Here is a 7,854-nt window from a genome sequence, read left to right as displayed (position 1 = left end):
AGACTACGGTCAACATAAGAATGTGGATGATGTCTGACAGACTACGGTCAACATAAGAATGTGGATGATGTCTGACAGACTACGGTCAACATAAGAATGTGGATGATGTCCGACAGACTACAGTCAATACAAGAATGAGGATGATACCCGAAAGACTACGGTCAATACAAGAATGTGGATGATACCCGAAAGACTACGGCCAATATGAGAATGTGGATGATGTCCGACAGACTAAAGTCAATACAAGAATGAGGATGATACCTGAAAGACTACGGTCAATACAAGAATGTGTATGATACCCGAAAGACTACGGTCAATACAAGTGGATGATGTACAAGAGACTACGGTCAATATAAGAATGTTGATGATGTCCGAGAGACTACGGTCAATATAAGAATGTTGATGATGTCCGACAGACTACGGTCAATACAAGAATGGGGATGATACCCGAAAGACTACGGTCAATATGAGAATGTGGATGATGTCTGACAGACTACGGTCAATATAAGAATGTTGATCATGTCCGACAGACTACGGTCAATATGAGAATGTGGATGATGTCTGACAGACTACGGTCAATATAAGAATGTTGATCATGTCCGAAAGACTACGGTCAATATGAGAATGTGGATGATGTCCGATAGACTACGGTCAATATAAGAATGTGGATGATGTCCGACAGACTACAGTCAATATAAGAATGTTGATGATGTCCGAGAGACTACGGTCAACATAAGAATGTGGATGATGTCCGACAGACTACAGTCAATATAAGAATGTTGATGATGTCCGAGAGACTACGGTCAACATAAGAATGTGGATGATGTCCGAGCGACTACGGTCAATATAAGAATGTGGATGATACCCGAAAGTCTACGGTCAATATAAGAATGTGGATGATACCCGAAAGTCTACGGTCAATATAAGAATGTGGATGATATCCGAAAGTCTACGGTCAATATAAGAATGTGGATAATACCCGAAAGTCTACGGTCAACATAAGAATGTGGATGATACCCGAAAGTCTACGGTCAATATAAGAATGTGGATAATACCCGAAAGTCTACGGTCAACATAAGAATGTGGATGATACCCGAAAGTCTACGGTCAACATAAGAATGTGGATGATACCCGAAAGTCTACGGTCAATATAAGAATGTGGATGATATCCGAAAGTCTACGGTCAATATAAGAATGTGGATGATATCCGAAAGTCTACGGTCAATATAAGAATGTGGATGATATCCGAAAGTCTACGGTCAATATAAGAATGTGGATGATACTCGAAAGTCTACGGTCAACATAAGAATGTGGATGATACCCGAAAGTCTACGGTCAACATAAGAATGTGGATGATACCCGAAAGTCTACGGTCAATATAAGAATGTGGATAATACCCGAAAGTCTACGGTCAACATAAGAATGTGGATGATACCCGAAAGTCTACGGTCAACATAAGAATGTGGATGATACCCGAAAGTCTACGGTCAATATAAGAATGTGGATGATATCCGAAAGTCTACGGTCAATATAAGAATGTGGATAATACCCGAAAGTCTACGGTCAACATAAGAATGTGGATGATACCCGAAAGTCTACGGTCAACATAAGAATGTGGATGATACCCGAAAGTCTACGGTCAATATAAGAATGTGGATGATACCCGAAAGTCTACGGTCAACATAAGAATGTGGATGATACCCGAAAGTCTACGGTCAACATAAGAATGTGGATGATACCCGAAAGTCTACGGTCAATATAAGAATGTGGATAATACCCGAAAGTCTACGGTCAACATAAGAATGTGGATGATACCCGAAAGTCTACGGTCAACATAAGAATGTGGATGATACCCGAAAGTCTACGGTCAACATAAGAATGTGGATGATACCCGAAAGTCTACGGTCAATATAAGAATGTGGATAATACCCGAAAGTCTACGGTCAACATAAGAATGTGGATGATACCCGAAAGTCTACGGTCAACATAAGAATGTGGATGATACCCGAAAGTCTACGGTCAATATAAGAATGTGGATAATACCCGAAAGTCTACGGTCAACATAAGAATGTGGATGATACCCGAAAGTCTACGGTCAACATAAGAATGTGGATGATACCCGAAAGTCTACGGTCAATATAAGAATGTGGATAATACCCGAAAGTCTACGGTCAACATAAGAATGTGGATGATACCCGAAAGTCTACGGTCAATATAAGAATGTGGATGATACTCGAAAGTCTACGGTCAACATAAGAATGTGGATGATACCCGAAAGTCTACGGTCAATATAAGAATGTGGATAATACCCGAAAGTCTACGGTCAACATAAGAATGTGGATGATACCCGAAAGTCTACGGTCAATATAAGAATGTGGATGATACCCGAAAGACTACGGTCAATATGAGAATGTGGATGATGTCTGACAGACTACGGTCAATATAAGAATGTGGATCATGTCAGACAGACTACGGTCAACATAAGAATGTGGATGATGTCCGAAAAACTACAGTCAATATAAGAATGAGGATGATGTCCGAGAGACTACGGTCAACATAGGAATATGGATGATGATGTCCGAGAGACTACGGTCAACTAATAACATAAGAATGTCGATGATGTTCGAGAGACTACGGACAGGAGAATGTTGACTATGTCTGAGTCTGTAAGGCTTGCATTCTACAGACATTTTTGTAGTACCATATACCTGTGATTAGCATCATTTATCATCGACACGACGTACATTATTTATCATTGGAAAAAAAACCTTCAATGCGAATTCTTTGACGATGTCATTGTTCGATACCATTTGCTTCTTTTTACTGTAATCTTCATGTACGTACGTTATTTGAAATGAATGCAAAGTGAATTAGCGGGATGAAAGATAGATTCTCGTCTCAATGTGCCACATATGTCCTCGAGTCCGATAGCTCTATAGCATGCGTAACAGGCTTGTTATTTCTCCAATCACAGAAAAAGGACTACGATATAATACCTTGACGTCAGAAGAATTCAATATTAAATACCAATTTTGAAACTTATACGTATCATTGAATCATTTATCAAACGTTACAAAATTGTAATTAGGTTTGGTTCTATTTGAGTGTCTGGACTAAGTTAACAATATATACCAAAAAATGATTAATGATTGCGAAGCATGTGTATTCTTTAAGGAATGAATACAAATATATTTGGTGCATTCTTTGACTTGATTTGTACTGTTCTGCCAAGCGTTCTCTGGGTCTGGTATGCTCACCATAAGGCTCGCGTCTGTATCAGACCGGTGCATCAACCTTGGGGACCGGGGTCAAGTAAGTTTATCATCTGTCCGATGAGTGCTAGCAGTCGATCATATATGAAATGAGAACCTCGCGTAAATCGTCAGCATACTCGGGACATGGTGCTGTCTCTACATCAAAGCTAGGCCGAGCAGGAATGCCGTGTACCTGAAGCACGTCTCCAGTTATACTCCATACCAATCAGCGCCTCCGATACATACAAGTGGTGGGGACGAGCAGCAATATGCACGCACGCGTTTCTCACGCGCAAGACTACATTAATGGTTTGGTACAATCAATAATGGTTTGGTACAACCATTATGCTCGAGAAAAAACTGTAGGTCAAAAATGGATTATATTATACGATATTAGTATACTAAACATTTCATTTCCTTTATTCAAGTATAAAGAAGTTATGTGTGTTCTATATTGAAAGTACCTCATTCTTGACAATAGTATTTAGGATTTTCTTTTCACTGCGCAGACACGGTTTCCTGACGCTTTCTGTATATCTTACACATAGAGTAAGTAGATTGTGGCTGAGGTCATGATAGTCTGTATCGGGGAATTACGTGGTTTCCACCGTTTCCTAATGTATATGCGTGGATGAAGTAATGAACATAGATATAAAGAGGCGGTTTTGTAACATGATTTTGACGTCCTCTTTTATCATTGACCATACCCACATCTGTTTATAAAATAAAAGCGTCTTTACTGCCAATGTGGGTCTGAAACCCTAATTTGTCATGAGGATCGCAAAGAATTCAGGACAATCTTACAAAACCTCACCTGTGTATTCAGAACTGGATGAAACATAGCTCGGTATAATTTAATTATTTCCTAAATTAGTTTGTTAAGATAAATTTGCATTTTTAGAGTGGACTTGTCGATAATTTCAACGTGATCTTCCCATTTAGCTTTAGAAATGAAAATACTGCTTGAGGTGTATGTCCACATGTATATTGGATTTAATTGAATTCCCGCTGCTGTTTGCGCGTGTGTTTGCCGCTTGATTTTCATTATCTGGTGTCCGAGGGATTTTCCTCGTCAGTACATCACGTGCTGTTGGTCCGTTAGATGTCCGCCCCGCTGTTCTCGCCGCAACACACATGCTTTTCAGTGATGTATTTCCTCGCTGTGTGGGGCGGACATTCTGATGGCCCAAGGAAACAACTTCACATGTTAGTTGTCTATTAGAAAACACATCAAACGGTCACTCAATGTCGTAAAAAAACTCGAGGTCCTAATCACCGTGAGCAGATTTCAGGTTACAGCTAGTTAAAAGTTTTAAATACTCAAGGCCAGTCTGTCACTTCTGAATTACACTAAAAGGGCCGAGTGTTCAAGGGAAAATGTCGAGTATCACAAATTTCAAATGGCACCTCGATTTGTTTTGTTTCCTGCGTAGTAAACAACAATGGGAGTCCCGCATGGTTGTGTTCCGAACAGTGGCCATTTTACTTCAAGAGTTCGACAAACCCAGATCAAAACGTTCCGGTGTCGTTGATATTTGTATACAAGTCAAGAGAGGAGAGGGCTAATGTCAGTTGTCAGGTCAAGACTACAGTCCTGGGGGTCAACGACGTCACTGGTCTGGTATCTGAACAGACTATCAAGTAGCCCCTAACATCAGCTTGAGTAGTGCCTCGTTACCGCCAACTTTATAGCAGACCTTTCATTTCATTTTAAAATCATTGTAAAAATTGAACAAAACTTTTAAGTGTCAATTGAGCATTGTTTGGTTGAATCTTGGTATTCCTCTGAAGTTCCAAGTCAGTAGGGATATCGTATGCGTGGAGTTTCCTGGGCTTTATTACATTCGGTCTAAACAACAACACAGCAGCGATACGGGACCAGTTTTACGGAATGAACTCTACAAAGTACATGAACCAGCACGCGCTGTGGTTGTCATGACAGGATGTGACACTCGTCAATATAGACCTACTACGACAGTTTATACCATCAGGTTATCAAACACGTGTTGGCGTTTCCGCCCGGTTCCGATTGCAATTTAATTTGATTCATAAATAACAAATTACGAAAATATCAAAATTCACCACCAGTTGGCGACATAGTTGAAAACGAAACCGGGAAAGTTATATGTATTGCTCAACACGATCTGTGGTAATTAGAAGTCGTTTGTGATTGTATAGTCCTTAAGTACGAGGGACATAGGCCTGCCATGCTAATAGATGACCGTATCGAGTGTCTGTAGTGTCGACGACGAGACAATACTACCTCCTGGGTAACATACATAGTTACATAGACCAATAGTATCGTTTTATTCAATGTACACGCCACGTATAGCGCGTATCTACTGTAGTGAAAGTTGTGGCATGGTCTGACAAAGTCGTAACGCGGTCTGACAAAGTTGTGGCATGGTCTGACAAAGTCGTAATATGCTCTGACAAAATTGTGGCAGGGTCTGACAAAGTCGTAACGTTGCCTGACAAGGTGTTGGCATGGTCTGACAAAGTCGTAACGTTGTCTGACAAAGATGTGATCGGATAATCAATACCGATCGGCCAGGGCGTTTGGACATTTGACGTCGTTTGAACCCGGTATGCCGATAGCCGTGGGTTCGGCTAAAGTGGTCAAGCACGACTTGTTTCGGAACTCTTTACATGGTTTGGTTTTATTTTGTTTAACGTCCTATTTACAGGCATTGCTTATCTCCAGGACATTTTTGGTTGTAAACAAGTATCAATTGTTCTCGTCAACCAGTTAAAAAGAAGGGAAGCCGATGATTTTGTAAACATATCATTAGTAAAAATGCATCGCCCTCCTAAATGTATGTAGTATAAGCATATTATGCAAGGTTCTCGCCTCCAGGGAATTATTATTTAGGTAGGGTCTGTTGCACATATCAGCAAAACCATGTCATGTGATTTTTACCATTGATATATCCGCTTTACATGTCCCGTAGAAAATATGTATATGATTTCACCCGAAAACACGCTCACATGTACGAGTGCTTATATGTATCATATCACAATACATTCTTACGTTGCAATTAATGGAAATCTAGCCATTTCTTATTGGTGAAAACCTATGTATGATACCAACACCTCGCCTTTACTGCGGACTTATTATAAATCATATCGCTCTCGAGCAGAATTCAAACATACGTGTGTCTTTGTGGGTAAAAGTACGCCTGCTTCCTGATAGATATCCATGAATGAAGATTATAAGTGTATGTAGAAATGCTGTTATTATCCAATTTCAATAATAAAAAAAAATCGCGAGACATCTCATCGGGGAGGACCATGTTCTTACAATAGAGAATACGTGATTCTCCATGGTACGTCAGTGGGGCCACATTATATATTGTCGTTCCAGAATTATCGCCAGGGGTGTCCCGGTACTCATACTCTGGTCTAAAACAGGTACCCGAGTTACTTATGTTTACCTGTGTTTATGTGTATACCCCGAAAGATGGTTACAAATCCGTATCTTGTTGACGATACGGAACGTCTGTCTATGAGCCAATTACCTTTAAGTGTCGCCGGTAGTGATCGTAAGTTGACCGTCAAAGGAGAAGTACCAGGATGTATCGAAAATTGCTTTCTCGCAAATGTGAGAGTTTCAGATTGATTAAGTCCTAATGCGTTTGTCTAGGGTGTTTTCCTTGTTCACTATCATCGTGTCGAGCTATTTCAGTTAAGGTATAGCACATGCAATTACCCTTGATACAAAAATAAATTTATAAAAAAAAATCCACTTTCCAAATGAGAAAAATAAGCCGGCATGTATTTCAATTTCATTTTTGCAGGTCTTAACTCATCATGGTAAATTATTACCACATTCGCTTGTACTCCAAGACAACCCGAGAGTTCCAGTTTGGCGCCGGGATTATTCCTGCAGGATCCGCACATATTTCTAATTTATATCCCGATCATGAATTGCCCAAGGGTAAAAGAACTTTACGGAATTCCTTGTAATGGATATATGATAACCTATTGGATCTTTAACCATATTTAACCGCCGACTTAGACAAGAACGACATGGGGTATGACGTTGTCACGTTGTCATTCTTAAAAATAGTTTTTTTTCTTTGAGGATTTATAAAAAACATAAAGTCATTTTATAGCTTCATCAAGATGTTCCGGCGATGTCAGTGTACGTCTGTGACCTCTACGAGCACGTGTGTTTTATGTACGTCTGTTGGTAGCACTCTGTTACCGAACCAACAAGTCCGTGGCAGGCGGATGAAAGTAAAATGATCCGAGCCCAATTGGACCTGTAAAAAAGTGCATACGCATTCTCCTACTATTATATTACATGGCAAGAAAATTGACATTTTATATCAATTGGAAAAGTGAGTTCTTTTCATGACGGCATGGCATCAGAAAGAGATTTCCGGAAGCAGAAGCTATCTCACATAGGGTTAATTAATGATAAAAAACGCTTAAAACGCACATAGATCTTAAGAAAGTTAACTGACTCGTCCAAATGCCTTGTGATAGAGTCCAAAGGCATGTTTATAATTAGCAATTTATGTTTATTTTTAAACCCCAGAGTGAAGCGTGCACCAGCCAGCCAATCAGAGAGGTTAATGGGGCGGCGTTCTCGTGT

This window comes from Mizuhopecten yessoensis, unplaced genomic scaffold (assembly GCF_002113885.1).
Source record: "Mizuhopecten yessoensis strain PY_sf001 unplaced genomic scaffold, ASM211388v2 scaffold10275, whole genome shotgun sequence".
Classification (NCBI taxonomy): Eukaryota; Metazoa; Mollusca; class Bivalvia; order Pectinida; family Pectinidae; genus Mizuhopecten; species Mizuhopecten yessoensis.
Note: the sequence above shows the minus strand (reverse complement) of the source record.